Source organism: Notamacropus eugenii, chromosome 4 (genome assembly GCF_028372415.1).
Source record: "Notamacropus eugenii isolate mMacEug1 chromosome 4, mMacEug1.pri_v2, whole genome shotgun sequence".
Classification (NCBI taxonomy): domain Eukaryota; kingdom Metazoa; phylum Chordata; class Mammalia; order Diprotodontia; family Macropodidae; genus Notamacropus; species Notamacropus eugenii.
Genome location: NC_092875.1, coordinates 451,061,974 through 451,079,938, shown reverse-complemented (window position 1 = coordinate 451,079,938; position 17,965 = coordinate 451,061,974). Strand labels below are relative to the sequence as shown.

The window sequence follows — 17,965 nt, the reverse complement described above, 5'->3', positions numbered from 1 at the left end:
TATCATCCCATCAAAGTTGCTTTACACCTCTACCCTCTATGTACACTCCAAACTGCCTTAATAGTGATACAATTTTTAAAAATTACAAGAATCATCTTCCCATGCAGGGGATAAAAACAGTTCAGCCTTTTTGAATCTCTTATGTTTTTACTTTCCTTTTTACCTTTTTATGCTTCTCAAGTCTCATATTTGAAAATCAAATTTTTTTTGTTCAACTCAGGTCTTTTTGTCAGGAATGCTTGAAAGTCCTCTATTTCATTGGATCATCTTTTCCCTGGAGGATTATGCTCAGTTTTGCTGAATATGTGATTCTTGGTTATAATCCTAGTCTCTTTGCCTTCCAAACTATCATAACCCATGCCCTCCAGTCCTTTAATGAAGAAGCTGCTAAATCCTGTGCAATCCTGATTGTAGTTCCATACTATTTGAATTATTTTATTTTTTTTGGTTGTTTGCAATATTTTCTCCTTTATCTGACAGTTATAGAATTTGGCTATAATGTAGGGAATTTTGGTATCTTTTTCAGCAGATAAGCAGTGGATTCTTTCAGTATCTTCTGATTCTAGAATATTAGTGCAGTTTTTCCTTGATAATTTCTTTAAGTATGCTTCCACTTTTCCAATTCTATATTTCAAACTTCTTTGTGTTTCCATTGCTCTTATTCATTTATTTATTTAATAATATTATACTTTTTAATAATTATATGTCAAGATAACTTTTAGCATTCTTTTTTTAGCTTTTTGACATTAAGTTGTTTATTTTTCATCTCAAAAATCAAATAAAGAATTGATGCTGAATCTGTAAGAATGAATAAGTTATTTTCTCTGATACATGTACTTTGTTTCACCTTAAATTTGCATATACCTACTTAGTTATTACCAATTTTCAAGAATAGCAGATGCCAAATATGAAATAGAATCAATAATTGTCATCTTTTACTATGAATCTGGTACTTTAAGAAAATGAAAACACTAAATACTTTAAACTGCATTGTTTCCATATAACAGCAGAAAATAAAGAATCAAATTGCATTTCCATTATCATCATAATTGAGATGGTTCTCAGTCTTGAGAAATTTTATTCATAAAATTTGCAAAACAAATTTTCTCATTTTCTAATACTTTAAAAATATTTATGTTGAGGCTCATAGTTTTTTCTCTCATCACTGTCACTTCTTAATTCACTCAGCTGCATATTGTTTCTTAATGTATTCATCAAAAGGCCACTGCTGTCCTGAGATCTGTTATGCATGATCTCTGTATCAAGAATCCATTGCTGTGGTTCAGCAGATAAGGTTTGATGGCCTGATAAACATTTTACTGAGCTGGAATGAGAGAGCTTGCACCCTTCATCTTCTGAATCACTAGAACTCCCTTCACTACTTGAAAGTGAAGAACTCTGGGAATCTGAAGAGCTACCAGAACTAATCATCTGGTGCATTATACTGGCTTCTGCCTTCAGTTCTCTCTCAATGTCTTCCATAGGAGACTCTGGAGACACTTTTGCTTTTGGTGAAGAATGTTTCACATAGTTTCATGTTTTAACTGCATTTCTCATTTGTTGTTTCTGCTCTTCCAGTTGAGATTCAATTTTACTACTTCCTTCAGTTCTTGTTTTCTTTACAGTGATGTTGCTGCTCAGTTTTTCTATTGACATTCTCCAGTTAATAATCAAAATACATTCTTTTAGATAAGGTTTCTTTGAGTCTTTGAAAACAGATACTGATGGTTATGAACTCTCTTTATTTGGCAGTGTTATTGTCATCTGTTCACCTTTGCCAACTTTAAGATCTCCTTCACAAGAGGTGTCAGTAGATTCAGGTTTAAAATCATAACACACGGTATGGAAGGCACATTGTGGATGCTTCTCAGAAACTCTCTCCCAACTTCAGCACCCGCTCCCAGCTGTCCAAGTATGGCACTCTGAACACTCATTCGTCCTCCTCCACCATAACTAGGCAGCATGCCACCTGCCACCTGGAGCAGGAGCCATAGCTTTTAGCATTCATTTTTATAACAATTTGAGTTCCAGATTTTTCCATCCTTCTGTTCCTTAACCCTCTTCATAAAATGGTTAGCAATTTGACATAGGTTATATATGTAAAATGCATTTCCATTTTAGTTACAGTTGTAAAAAAAGAAACAGATCATAAGAAAAAAATGAAAAAAAATTAAATGAAGAAATATGTTTTGATCTGCATTTGGAGTTCATCTGTTCTTTATATGGACACAGATAGTATTTTCCATTGTGTGTCCTATGTTCTTGTCTTGGATCAGTGTGTTGCTAAGAAGATCTAAGTCATTCATAGATGATCATCATGCAGTGTTGCTGATATTTTGCACAATGTTCTTCTGGTTCTGCTCATTTCACTTTGCATCAGTTTGTACAAGTTTTTCCTGTTTTTCTCTGAAATCCTCATGCTTATCATTTTTTAATGCACAAAAGCAATCCATTACATTCATATACCACAACTTCTTCAGCTATTCCTCGATGGATTGGCATCTCTTCAATTTTCAATATTTTGCCACTATGAAAAGCTCTACTATAAATACTTTTGTACATGCAGAACTTTTTCCTTTTTTATTATCTCTTTGGAATAAAGACCTACAGTGATTTCGCTGTGTCAAAGGGTATAGACAGTTTTATAGCGCTTTGGGCATACTTTTAAATTGCTCTCCAGAGTGGTTGGATCAATTCACAACTCCATCAACAATGCATTAGTATTCCAATTTTCCCACATCCTAACACTTTCCTTTATTCTGTCATATTAAGCAATCTGATTGGTGGGAAGAGGTAAATCAGAGGGGGTACAGTTGTTTTAATTTGTATTTCTCTAGTCAAAAGTGATTTAGAGCACTTTTTCATATGACTTGATTGGATCCAAAAGAATACATTTAATATTGCTGCCTACTACATTTTATCTTGAGGTTTTACGACTTATTACATAATCAATTTTTGTGTATGTGCTATGTGCTGCTGAGAAAAAGCATATTCCTTTCTGTTCTAATTTAGTTTTCCCCAAAGGTCTGTCATATTTAGCTTTTCTATATTCTGTTTACCTTCTTAGTTATTTTCTTCTTTATCAAGTGGTATAGCATTCAGATTCTTAAAGGAGATACCCCTGCTTTTTTTTTTTTTTAACTTCACCTGAAGCATAATACGTTCTGCTTCAAGCTTTAGTTTTATACTGTGAGTGTCTCTCTTCTTCAAGTGTGTTTCTTGCAAACAACATATTATAGGGATCTGGTTTTTGATCCATTCTGCCATTTGATTTCATTTTATGGGAGAGTTCATCCCATTGACATTCACAGTAACTGTTACTATGTATTTTCCTTCATCTTATTTTGCTTCTTGTTTGTCCTCTCTCTCCTTTCACCCTTTCCCTCTTCACCAGTGTTTTACTTCTGTCTTCTCTCTCGCTCAATCTGTCCTCCTTTCTGTCAATTCCCCACACACATTTAATTTCCTCTCCTCCTACTTCTCTGTTGGGCAAGATGATTCTTATATTCAACTGACTGTACGTGTTGTTCCCTCTTTGAGCCAATTCTAATGAGATTTAAGTTCAAGTGAAGCCCCATTGCCCATTTTCCCATCTTTCCCATCCCCTGTAATGGGTATTTTGCACCTCTTTGTGTGAAATGATTTACCCCCATTCTACCTCTCCTTTCCTCTTTCTTACTCTATAATCATTTTTTTGTCATTCCCTCAATTTCATCTTATATCCATACCTTCCATCTATGCATATTCCTTCTAACCACACTATTAGTGGTACAATTTCTAAGAATTAAAAGTATCATCTTCTCATGTAGTGATGTAAACCATTTAGGTCTATTGAATCCTTATGTTTTCTTTTTTCCTTTCTAGGCTTCTCTTGGGACTTGATATTGGAGATCAATTTCTTTTTCATTTTTGGTCTTCTCCTCATGAAAGCTTGAAATCCTTCTGTTTCATTGAATGAACTTTTTTTACATTGAAGTATTATACTTATCTACTGGGTGGATGACTCTTGGTTATAATTCCTTACCAATGTTCTTTACCTATGATATGCCATCTCCCATCTTTACACATCTGCACTGTTATATTCCATATGACTTATGATTGCCTTCTACTTTTCTTCTTTTCTTTTAAGATGCAGCTCAAGCATCACCTTGTTTAAGGAGCCTTTCCCAATCTTCCTCATCCTGCCCCCAGTACCTTTGCCCTCCAGAATATCATGTCCCATGACCTACAGTCCTTTAATGGTACAGCTGCCAAAACCTGTATGATCTCAATTGTGACTTCCCAATATTTTAATTATTTCTTTCAGACCTCATGTAGTATTTTTCCTTGACCTGATAGTTCTGAAATTTGATGATAATGTTCCTTGGGGCTTTTATTTTAGGATGATTTTCCTAAAGTGATAGGTGAATTCTTTCAACGCCTTTTTTACCCTCTGGTTCCAGGACATAAGGGCAGTTTTTCTTGACAATTACTTGAAAGATGCTGTCAAGGTCCTCTTTTTGATTATGGTTTTCAGTCCAATAACTCTGACATTGTATCTCCTGGATCTATTTTTCAGACCAGTTGTTTTTCCCATGAGCGGATATGTTTTCTTCCATTTGTTTTTCATTTGTTTGGATTTGTTTGATTGATTCATGATGTCTCATAGTCTTTGGCTTCCACTTGCCCAATTCTAACTTGTAAGGTGTTATTTTCCTCAAATAACTTTGGTTATTTCTTTTCCATTTGGCAATTGTACTTTTTAAGGACTTTTTTCTTCTTAAGTGGATTTTTGTATCCCCTTTTTCATTTGAACAGTTCTAGTTTTAAGTAGTTTTCCAAGCTGTTGACTCTTTTTTCATAATTCTCTTGCATCACTCTCATTTCTTTTTTCCAATTTTTCTTCTACTGCTCTATTTTTAGGTCATTTTTGAACTCTTCCAGGGGTTCTTTTTAGGCCCAAGACCAATTCACATTTTTTTCTTTGAGACTTGGAATGTAGGCATTTTGACTTTGTTGTCCTCTTCTGAGTCTGTGTTTTGATCTTTCCTGTCACCATAACTTTCTCTGGCCAGGTTCCTTTTTGTTTGTGGGTTCTTGCTCATTTTTCTAGCCTATTTCATTACTTTTAAAATGGAGCTCTGCTCATGGGATGGAGGGAGCACTGTCTCAAGCTTCTTTGCTGGGATCTGCAGGCACTGACTTCTTGACTGATGCTGGACTGAGACCTTCAGAAATCCTGGCCACTCACCTGGTGCTGTTCTGCAAATGGCTTGGTGGCCCAGGGGCCACTGGGGGCCTGGTCACTCATCTGGTCCTGATGTTGCACCAGGGCATAGGGAAAAAGGTCTCTGACTGCTTGCCCCGTGCTATACCAGTTCAGAGGGCCACAGTAAATTACCTGTGCTAGGCCTCTGGTCCTCCCATTAGCTTTCTGAAGAACAAAAGCCTTCATTAGTTTCTGTATGTCCTGCTACTGGCTTACCAGGACACTGCCTGTCATGGATTGTGCTTCCCTTTTACCTGAATGAGGTAGAATTTTCCTGACAACTTTCTAATTTGTCTTGTGTTTGAAAATTGCTTCACCTCATCTTTTTGTTTGTTCTGCTACAGAAGTCATTTTGAGGCATTATTTATAGTTGTTTGGAGGTGAATTTGGGAGAGTTCAAGAGACTTCCTGCCTTATTTCTCCATTTTGGCTCCTAAAAGTCTTTACTGTCTCATTCTTGATATTGCAACAGTCTCCCTAACTGGTCTCCTTTCTTGAATCTCTCCCTACTCTGGACCAGCCTCTTAACTGCTACCAAAATAATTTTCCTTAAGGTTAGATCTGCCAGACAACTCACTCAATCAACACCAGTGACTTTTTTTTGCTTCTAGAATGTCCTACACTGTTCTTTTTAGCTATTAAAGCCCTATACAAACTGGTTTCAATCCATTTTTCCAGCCTAATAAGACATTGGGTCCCATCTTATGCTCATTGATCTAGGCAAATTGACCTTTTCTCTGTTCCTTACCCATGATATGCCATCTCCCATCTTTACACATCTGCACTGTCATATTCCCCATGACTTATAATTGCCTTATAGTTTTCATTTTTTCCTTTAAGATGTAGCTCAAGCATCAACTTACACATCTGCACTGTTATATTCCCCATGACTTATAATTGCCTTATAGTTTTCATCTTTTCCTTTAAGATGTAGCTCAAGCATCAACTCCTTTCCCAATCTCCTTCACCCTATCCCCAGTCACTGCCCTACTCCATCCCAATTGCTAGTTGCATACCTCCCAAAGTACTTTGTATGGAGCTAGGTGGCACTGTGGATTAAGTGCTGAGTCAGGAGTCAGGAAGCCTCATCTTCTTGAGTTCAAATCTGACCCCAGACACTTCCTAGCTGTATAACCCTGTTCAAATCAAGTCACTTACCCTATTTGCCTCAGTTTCCTCTTCTGTAAAGTGAGCTGGAGAAGGAAATGGCAAACCACTCCAGTATCTCTGCCAAGAAAACCTCAAATGAGGTCATAAAGAGTCAGACACTGATACAACTGAACAAAAACAAACAAATTTGCATTTATGAAAATCATATGTTATTGTATATATATAGATATAGAATGAAAGCCCATTGTGAATAGGTATTATTTGATTATTCATACTTGTTTCTCCAGTACCCAGCACATACTAAGTGGTTAATAAGTAATTATTGATTTTTTTATACTGGAAAGTGTAAAAAGAATCAGAATTCAATCCTAGCTTTTCTGACTCCAAATCCAGCAGTATCCATATGATCCCATATAATTTACTTAATCTTAGTCGTGGCTTCAGGATCTGTAAAATGAGTATGTATAATAGTAATTTAAGCGATGTAATGGTAATTTAAATAGGAAGATCTTTCCCATTCATTAATAGGCCCATGTGACCTGCCTGGGTCACATGGAAGTCTGAGTTGGATGGAACCTGTGGTAGGAGGGATTTGCTGAATGGATGGAGCAGGAAGGGTGGAGCAGAGCTGAGAGGAAATTAGTCACAGCAGTCAGAACTGATAGAGAGAAAGAAAACAGGCAGCTGGCTAGTGTGAGGGGGAGAACTTGTCTGTGATTTTGTTTAAGGGAGCTGGTTTTGGGGAAACCTAATGGAAGGCTTGGGAATGGTGGAGCTCCCTACATTGATATTGTGTATGGATTTCTTTGTTGCTGTGATAACTTTCTACTGCTGGGATTTGACTTTCTGGTGTCTGAATAAATGTTTTGGTTCTGTCTTCCATGTAGAGAGTCTGTTGTATCTTGTAATTCAAAATTGTGTCAGCATATTCACGGCTGCCATAGGGGCCATGAATATCATGTTGATACTACAGTGGGTAGGACTAGAAAATCTGTAAGATCCTTTCTGCTTCTAAATCTATATTTTTATGATCTTATAAAGCACTATAAAACTACAACTCCGGAGAAAGTGGGCATTTCAGATCATGAGGAAGATCTGAGGTCAACTTCATTAGAGGGGACCATGGACCCCTTAATAAAGGTTCACTGACTCAGAGTTCTGCCTCAGTGTTGTTGTTTTTTTTTTTCCTCTCAAATTAGATGATTTTTAAAATCCCTGCAATATCCATATATTCTTTAATGTTCCCATGAAAAGATGACTTAGGTCTTTCAAATTTAACTTGCTCAACATCTTGATCAGTTCTATATTTTCTTTATTTGTTATTTATTTTTCCATTAGATTTACTGAGTGAGAAACATTAAAATTTTCTACTTTCTTTTTGAAATTGAATTAACTCTTTCCTTATGAATTTAGATACTATGTCATTTGTTGCATCATGTTTAGTAATAATATTTCCCATTGTCTGTTGCACTTAAAAACATAATGTAACTTTTCTATTTATCTCTCTTGAAATTGCAAAGTTTCACATTCTTGTTTTATCTGATAGAATGATTGCAACACTTGCTTTTTGGGAATGTGTAGTAAATTTTGTTTAGCAAATTGTTGGATTTTGTTTTCTTGCCCATTCTTACATTCTCTTTTACTTTATTGTATTGTTTAAGATTATGATATGTGTTTTCCTGAGATATTTCTTTTGTATTTATTTTTTAGCCCACTACTCATTTAATTCTTTATCCTTATGATTAGCTCTGCTTATTAATTTGATACTGATCTATTGTCATAGGATTGTACTTCCTCCACTCTTTTGCTTATCTCTTCCATCCCAAGTTCTTTAATTCTCTTAAATTAAATAATTTTTCTCTTTGCTTGATTTTTAAAATATTTATCTCCCTTTACTTTTGACCCTTTCATTTCTCTGCCAGGTAAGCATGTGATTCAAAATCCTCTTTTCCCACTCCTCAAACTTCTTATCTTACTGTTAATTTGTGGCACCCTTTCTCTGAATATTTTCATTCATTGCCTTCCTCCTTATTTGGGTAACCTTTAGGAATCCTCTGAATTGCATTCTCCTACTTGGCAAGCTTTATTCTTAGATATTCTGTATATAATTTGTTTATACATAGTTGTTTGCATGTTGTTTCCCCTATCAAATTGTGATCTCCATAAGGACAGGAACCAACTTTTCCCTCTCTTTGTATCCTCAGCATTTAGCACAATGCCTGCTATATAGCAGAAGCTTAATGTGGTTCTACCACTTTCCTTTACCATAATGACTTCACTGTTTATAGGACTAATAAGTCCTATCTCTCTTCATCAATTTCCCTACTTCTAACTTAATCCTAATATCTTGTTTGAGATGGATGCAGTTCTTAAAAGTAAAATCTTTGCTTGGATAAGGTGGCCTCCTATTGAGCCCATCCCCTCCAGATGAAATCCATTATAAGGTTACTATGTCTCGGCACAGACACATATGTACTCTCCTCTCCTCCACTAAATTGGAAACATTTACTATTAACATCTTCCCCATCTAAATTGACACTTGCCTTTTTTTCTCCCATCCCCAAACTTCCATTCACTTCACTAATCCTACTTTCACATTTGTTTAGAGACTGAGGAAATTCATTCTCTGTTCTCTTATTGACTCATTTGATATCTCCAGATTCCATCACCTGTCTTTTCTTTCATTTTTAATAAAATCTGTTTTGCTACTACATTGTGGCTCCCACTGAGGCTTTCCTCTATGAACACTGGAAATGTACATTTTGTGGTTTATGCAGTAAGTAGGGTCATGGGGAAAGGCAGAAACAGGTCATGCTGTTGATCACAGCAAAAAGAGAGGAAGAAGAGAAAGGAAAATAAATCTATGGGTGGCCAGAAATATGTATGTACACCCCAATGGTTGAGAAAGCAGCTGGTTCGACTGTGTCCTTTATATGGTCCAAATTAAAAGAATTCACCCTACAGATAGCTGAGGTAGTGCAAGAGTAAGGGCCAGGACACAAATGCAGGATGGTGCAGGAGGCAGTTGAGGTTGGGAATGGATCAAACTTATTGTATTCTATCACTTGATTGGGAATATGCTTCAAAATTGCAGCTAGATTTTTTTTCCAAGGAGCAAACATCTAGGTCCTAGAGGTCTGCAGCTGGACAAGCAGATTTTGTCTGAGATGAAAAGGAAAAAAAAATCCTCTTAGGTTTAACAATTAATAGCAGTTTAACCATTGTGCTACAAAAATAGTAGCTTCCACCTCTAAAGGAGTAAAGTTCACAAAGTTAGCTCATTGTTTTGTCTTTATGTCCTTTGTTACGTAGAGTGAAAGAAGGCTGTTAAAAATACTGCCTTACATTTTCCCTGAGTCTTCACAGAAGAAACCTAAGTCTGTAGAAGGAGAAGGCATAGCACCTAAAGTCACTTTGGGCAAATGAATTTTTTTTTTTCTGTAAGGAAATGTCTTTGAATTTATTCGAGCTTCTCCCTGCTCCTTCTTGATCTGGTTAGTTTGGGAGAGAGAAAGAAAGGAGAGAAGGGGAGGAGGAAAGATCTCATCCATCCATTTCTTGGAACTTAGCACAGTGCCTAGCACATTGTTGTTTTAGTCATTTTCAGTTATTTCCAACTCTTCGTGATCCCATTTGGGTTTTTCTTGGTAAGGATACTGGATTGGTTTGCCACTTCTTTCTCCAACTCACTGTAGAGATGAAGAAAGTGAGGCAAACAAGGCTAAGTACTTGCCCAGGTTCACATAGCTAGTAAGTATCTGAGGCCAAATTTGAATTCATGAAAATGAATCTTCACTTCAGGCCAGCACTCTATCCACTGTACCACCTAGCTGCACCCTCCTCCCTTTATTGATTGTATATTAATGGACTCCCAAGACTTATTGCTTTGGAAACACAAAAAGAAGGCTAAATTTGTGACTCAAAAGTGAATCAGACCTGATCTTTTTTAATAGGAATTCGCCAATCATTATGGGAATAAGTTTTGACTTTCATCTTTGTGGTAATTGTTTATATATGCACCCAAACTGAGGGGGTAGTTATGCTCCTGAGCCTCTCATTTTCCCTTTCCCTCAGAAGTACTTGCTATGAGGATAGAGTTCAGTTGAGGATAGAGTTTGTGGGGCACAAAACTTTTGTTCAACACAGAGCTGTTTTCAATATCTGTGTTCTAAAAGCATTCATGGTTCCATTGAATAACTATTTTTTGGCCAAGAATGTGTAAGGGAATACAGGAATGGGAGATGAGAAATGAAATGGCTAGTGAAAATCAGTTCTTATGAACATATATAATATGATATACCTAAGGTAATTTGCCTTGTGGCCTTCAGAGCACACACAGATATTCTATGACTGTTTTCTGTCATCTTATTGTGTATCACAGAAGGACTTTTGGGTTGTCTGCTTAGCCAGAAGTGGGTGGATATACAAATGTCCCTATAGCCTCAACTTCACTCTTCTAGGCAATAACTGGGGCAAAGACTCTGGGTGAAGAGAGAGCTGGTACCTGCCCCCTATGTTTGGTGTGCTCTCTATCCTTTGCTTACCTTTTAAAGCCCACAACCTGTCCCCTACCGAACTTTCCAGCCTCATTGTACATTAATCTTCCTCCTCTACTCTGTGATCCAGTTAGACTGGATCTTTTGGTTCTTCATATATTCCATCTGCTATTTCCTTGCGTTTGCACTGGCTTTCTCACACAGCCGGGAAGCAGTTTGTCCATATTTCTGACTCAATGAAATGATTAAGCTATATAGACATAGTTCAAAGCATTTTTTGTCTCTTCTCCTTCAAGAGGAAGCTTTTCCTGCTCCTCTCAAATTCTATTAGATGCAGCTAAGTGGTACAGTGGATAGGGTGCTGGCCAGGAGTCAGGAAGACCTGAGTTCACAGGTGGACTTAGACACTTTCTAGCTGTGTGACCCCGGGCAAATTGCTCAATATTTGTTTTCCTCCCTGCAAAATGTGGATAATAATAGCACCGACCTCACGGATTTGTTTAGGGAATCAGATGAAATAATATTTGTAACACATTTCACACAGTACTTGGCCACTATATAAATTCTCATCTCTTTCTTTCCCTAGTGCCTTCTCTCCCAAACTACCTTGAATTGAACAAGTTTGCATTTATGTGACCTTGTCTATATGCTCTCCGTGGCTATGGTATATCTTCCGTATTTTTTGTCTCTCCCCTTTGGAATGTAAGCTCATTATAGGTGAGATTAGTTCATTCTTTTTTTCTTTTATCCTCACTCAGTAGCATAGTGCCTGGCACATAGTATTGATGGACTGATTGATGGATTGGTTGATTTGTTGGGTGGGGTGAATTGTGGGCATAACATACATAGCTAAAAAATTCTATGTGTCCGTGTGTGTGTATGTAAAGATAGGTTAAAAAAAGATTTCTCATTTTCAAATATGTAGTAAACTCTGCTTAAACTTAGACAATGGGATACTCTTACTTGTCTTTATGTGTTATATATCACACAAGTAATAAAACATTGGGTGATGACTACTATGAAAGACACAGTTATTAAATTAATTATCAAAGGATTGAATTTCACATTAAAAAAGGGTTCTTCTATCCTAGCTCAGTGAAGTTTCTACCCACATTAAAACTATGGTATATGTTGACTTCCCTTGACATTTTGTTCTTTTTACTTCAGAGATCAATACTTAGTAAATGTTTTGTGACTTTTTAAAAAAGGATTGCGCTCATAATTTCCTCTGTCTTTATGATTTCCACCCTTGGCTTGTTAGATTGGGATTCTAGCCTTATGCACAGCTGTAACCTCTAGGAATTTTTATCTTTCAGCTTTTTCCCCCTGATATTCCCAAAAACTTTTCTCTGGCTTCCCTCTTCAATCTTTAAAAACTCCATTTCCACCCTTTCCCATTCACTACTGGAGTCACATTTCTCTTACATATGATTGAAGTCTGGGCATTAGCTTCCTTCAGTTGGGGTGATGACCATGTCACCATGGTGAGAAAACTGACCCTGGCTATACTTCAAGTCTTGTTCCATTAAGCATATGAGTCCCTTTCTTTCAAGCCAGTTCTGTACTTCCACATCATCTGCCCTGCTTCAGAGTTGAATTCCCCTTTTCAGTCTTGCTTCCATACAGTCATGTCCTGCAGTCATCATCCTAGGAAGCAATCTAATGCTACTGCTGTCAATTGACTGTGTCTGCGTATGAAAGCAAACGTAGCTACAGCACACCCAAAAATGACCTTTCTTAGCCCCAAAGTCATTGGCAGATGGACCAGCATCAGAAGCTGATGTGATTTTTATTTTAATCAGTAGAAATTAAAGAAGATGCATTACCAATCTGTTTCATTCCTTCATCCTAAGGACCATGGGACCTTTACATTAGTTTTGTTAATATGTATGTGCTATCTTTTCTGTCTTACATTTGACTCTCCAGCACCTAGTTCACTGCTTTGTTTTTGTTGGTTTTATTTCAAATATATTTATTTCATTAAATACTTCCCAATTACGTGGAAATGTTTTTGACATTCATTTTTTAACATTTTGAGTTCCGTTTGCAACCGAAATCTTTTATATATGTGGCTATCTTCTCTCTTCAAAATACAAGCTCCTTGACAAGAGGAACTGTCTTACATTTGACTCCCCAGTACTTAGTTCAGCGCTCTGCTTTTGCTGGTTTTTAAAATATATTTATTTCCTTAAGTATCTCCCAATTACATGTAAACATTTTTGTCATTCATTCTTGAACATTTTGAGTTCCAAATTTTCTCAATCCCTTCTCCTCCTACTCCCACATTGAGAAGGCAAGCAATTTGATATTGATTATATATGTAACATCATACAAAATATATTTCCATATTAGCCATTTACTAAACAAAAAGATAAAAATAGTTTAAAGAAATGTGCTTCACTCTGCATACAGAATTCATCAGTTCTCTCTGTGGAGGTTAGACATCAGTTTTCATCCAGAGTCCTTTGGAATTGTCTTGGATCACTCTTGATTAGAATAGTTAAGTCTTTCATAGGTGATCATCTTTACATTATTGTTGTTATTAGATACAATGTTTTCCTGGTTCTGTCCATTTCACTTTGCGTCAGTTCATATATCTTCCCAGGTTTTTCTGAAACAATTCTGCTCATCATTTCTTATGGCACAACAGTACTCCATCACAATCATGTAGCACAACTTGTTCCGTCATTCTCCAATCTATGGGTATCCCCTCAATTTCTAATTCTTTGCCACCATAAAAAGAACTGCTATAAATATTTTATACAAATAGGCCCTTTCCCCTTTGCTTTGATCTCTTTGTGATAAAGAACCAGTAGTGGCATTGCTGAGTCAAAGTACAGGCACAGTGTGATAGCTCTTTATGCATAATTCTAAATTGTGCTTCCTAATGATTGATCTAGTTCACAACTTTGCTAGCATTGCATTAGTGTGCCAAGTTTTCCACATGCCCTCCAGCATTTTTCATTTTTCTTTTCAATCATGATAGCCAATCTGATAGGTGTAAGGTGGTGCCTCAGAGTTGTTTTAATTTTCATTTCTTTAATTATTAGTGATTTATAGGTTTTGTTCATGTGATTACTGATAGCTTTGATTTCTTCATTTGAAAACTCCCTATTGATATCTTTTGGGGAAATGACTCTTATGTTTTATTAATTTGTTTCAGTTAGTTTCCTGCATCTTTGAGAAATGAGACTTTTATCAGAGAAACATTGAAAATTTTCCCCCCACAATTAGAAATGTGGTCTAATTTTGGCCACATTCATTAATTTCATTTAATCAAAATTATTCATTTTACTTCTCATAACTCTCTCTGTCTCTTCTTTCATCATAAAGTCTTCCCTTATACATAGATATAGCAGGTAAATTTTTCTGTGTTCCCCTAATTTACTTATAATATTGTCCTCTATGTCTAAATCACTTATCCATTTAAATCTTATCTTATTTTATGGTGTGAGATGTTGGTCTATGCCTAATTTATGCCAAACTGCTTTCTAGTTTTCCCAGCAATTTCTGTCGAATGGTGAGTTTCATCCCAAAATACTGGATCTTTGGGTTAATCAAACACTAGATTACTATAGTCATTTACTGCTGTCTATTATGTACCTAATCTATTCTACTGATCCACCACTCTATTTCTTAGCTAGTACTAGATTGTTTTCATGATTACTGCTTTGTAACAATTTGAGACTTGGTACTGTTAGTCTTCCTTCTTTAACTTTTTTTAAGTGATAGCCTTGCTATTCTTGACCTTTTTGTTTTTTAAGATGATTTTTTAATTATTTTTTTCTAGCTCTTTAAGTCATATTTTTGGTATTTTCATTTGTATGACACCTGAATAAGGAAATTGAGGGGAAGAGAATTGTCATTTTTTATGTATTGGCTCAGCCTTCCCGTGAACAACTATTCTTTCTCAAATTGTTTAGAACTGTCTTTGTGAGAAAAGAGTTTTATAACTTCCCTTTTTCTTCTCTCCATCTCTTTCTCCCTCCTCTCCTTTCTTCCATTCCTCCTTTCCTCTTTTCTCCTTTTCTCCCTCAGTTCCTACCTCCCTTCTTCCCATTTTTCCTTTTTTCCTTCTCTTCCTTCCATTTTTTCCTTCCCTCTTCAAGAAGTTAGCTCTAGATGTAGCTCCTTGTTGCATTCTAAGGGTCACTGACTGTAGAAACTAAAGATGGTCTTCCTTACTGCTTTTCTGGTTGATTTCTGATGTCTTTAAGCCTTCAATGTAGATATTGTCATCAGATACAGCTTTAATATTATTCCATAATATTCTAGCCATGTGTAGTATTTCTACCTTCTTTTCTTCCAGATTCAGCTTTAATTATTTAAAGAATAACTCATATTTCCTTTTTTGGGGATTCTATTATTTGGAGTAGAATATGGAAAATGACTATTACATAATTGTGACAAGCACGTGGACTCTTTCTTCCAATCTTAATTAATAGTTAATGTAGGCTTTCCCTCTTGGCTCCCCACTAATCTTTGCCTCCTAGCTTCTTCCTTGGCTTTTTTCAAGCCCCAGCTAAATTCTACCCTCTACAGGAAACCTTTGGAAATTCCTGTTATTTCTAGTGCATTCCTTCCATTGACTATTTCCTGTTTATCCTCTACATACTTTGTACATCATTGTCTGTGTATTGTTCCCCCATTAGATTGTGAGCTCCTTGAAGACACTGAATTTCTTTTGCCTTTTCTTGTTATTCATAGTGCCAATGTAGATCTTGGCACACAGGAGACATTTGATAAATGTTGACTTAGTGACTGACTCTTTACGTATACAGATAGACATCTAAATGCTAGTCTCCTAAATGCTAATCTCCCTTTATGAAGACATAATTTAATCTGATCAACATAACAAAATTTATCACTCCTTTAAAGGGGAATATGGTGTTTCCACAAAGACCCTTTATTTTTGTAAAGGGCATAGAAAATCAGGGAAAAAATGACACAAAAGGAATAATTTTGAAGAATATAAGTTACAAGGGAGTGAATTTTCTCCCTTCAGGGGAACTGAATTTTCTTATAAGCAATAGATGAGCATTTCATTTTATTCAAAGCTTCACTTCTAGTGCTACTTTTGATTGTGCTTACAAAGATTTTTTTTAAAATAGTACTAAATAGAATTATATTTGTTAATTGAACCTCTGCCAATCATTAAGCATGTATGGACTGTAACCCAGTTTCTTATATGCAAGATGATAATGCTGCCCCATATCAAAAATTATTATTTGTATAAAAAGGATTCTGGGAAGTTACAAGAATTTATACATATAGGAATAATTTTATTTTAATTTTTGTTAAATATTATATGTCATATACCTATAAGATATGACATTTAGAAAACATTTTAAAGATATGCTATTATTGGAACCATTCTCTTAGCTGCATTCTATAAGAGATCTTGTCCAGCTTCCAGATCCATCATTAGGATCAAATAGGTTACTTCCTTGGCTTACTGCTTTGTTTAACAATGTAATGTGCTTGGCATAGAATATGAAGAATGGCATTTATAGCCATCTGCTACTCAAAACCCTCTTGGCCAAGCAAAGTCACCATTTAGGGGTACATGGAAACTGGCACCTGGGTGATACCATTATTACATAGGTTTCAATGCTTTATTGTTGTGGCCCTTTATATTAGACGATGACACTGTGGGGGTTGTGAATACCAATGATGTGACAGACAACAACCTCATCTGCCCCTTGCTTAAATATAGACTGCCATTTGGAAAGAAAGAACATTCATTGTCCATGGGGCTTGTGTCAGTTTGCAATCCTGTCTTTTAGACACACTTGATTATTGCATTGTTTAAGGAGAAAAGGAGGTCAATGAAATGATATAAATTTTTTTTCTGCTCATTTCTCAATTGCTCACTACCCTGGTTTTATGATAACCCTTCTTACAAGTGATATTTTGATTCTTTTTTGTTGATGTGTAGCATCCCTCCTCATCCTCACACACACATGCCATATCTACTCCCCAAAAGCATCCATTAGTTCAAAGGATAGTTCCCTTGTATCTCACTTTTACCCTTAAATATTTCATTTTCTTGCACAAAAACTCTGACTCTCCCCTATCTGACCATATTGTCCTATCGTTCCATTTTGTCCTATGTGTCGTACCCTTCAGAACCTACTTTTCATACTTGTTGAACTTCTAATGCTTCTATTCCATTACTTTTTCAGGTTATTTACCTGTTTTGACTTCATTTTCTTCCCTTTCCAGCCTCTACCCTAGTAGCTAATCAATACAATTGCACATCATTCTCTCCTTTCAAATCTCTCACTCCCTTGTTCTATACCACTTGTTTTCCAAAATGCAATCCTAGACTCCTACCGTCTACCTCCTCCATTCCTATTCATCTGCTGCTGCTGTATATAGTAAGAGCAAATCATGCAACTGGTCTGATTGGAAACACTACAAATTTTTATCTAATCTGCACTAAGGAGCAGTTTGGTGGTGCTGAGCCTGGAGTCAGAAAGACTCATCTTAAATCACGCTTAGTACCTATGTGACCCTGGGTAAGTCACTTAACCCTGTTTTCCTCAGTTTAGTCATCTGTAAAATGAGCTGGAGAAGGAAGTGGCCAACTACCCCAGTAGCTTTGCCATGAAAACACAAATAAGGTCATGAAGAGTTGAACACGACTGAAAATAACTAAGCAACAACAATGTGAACTGGATCTTCACAGCAATTAGCCAATTGATTACAAATGCCACTCTCCACAAAAGCTGTTGCCTGCTCTCCACAAACCTCCAGAAGCCTTTGTCACCCAGTCCTTTGAGCTGAGGACCTTAACTTTTACTTTACTGAGAAAATAGGGATCATTCATCATTAGGGAAACCTTTGGATCTCAGGCCACACATGATCCTTTGGGTCTCCCAAGCAAATGAATCTAAGCAAGTACAAAGGCTACACTAAGAAGTCAAGATCAACATCTTCCTCCTGGCCCACATTCCTTAATTTATGTAGCTGTCAATAAACTTACCAGGACTTATGCCACCAGACCACGTGATGAAGGTAAATCAGGTAAGTCAGCTTCCTAAAGAGTTACTTCCAGAAAATAAAAAATTCTCCTTATATCTCTAATCTTATATCCCTAAGACCAGTT

General features: G+C 36.3%; 1 pseudogene; it reads right to left on the bottom strand.

The window, feature by feature from the left end:
• Positions 1-1,122: 1,122 nt before the first annotated feature.
• Positions 1,123-6,191, bottom strand: LOC140502699 (ELL-associated factor 2 pseudogene; annotated as a pseudogene).
• Between the last annotated feature and the right edge of the window lie 11,774 nt (positions 6,192-17,965).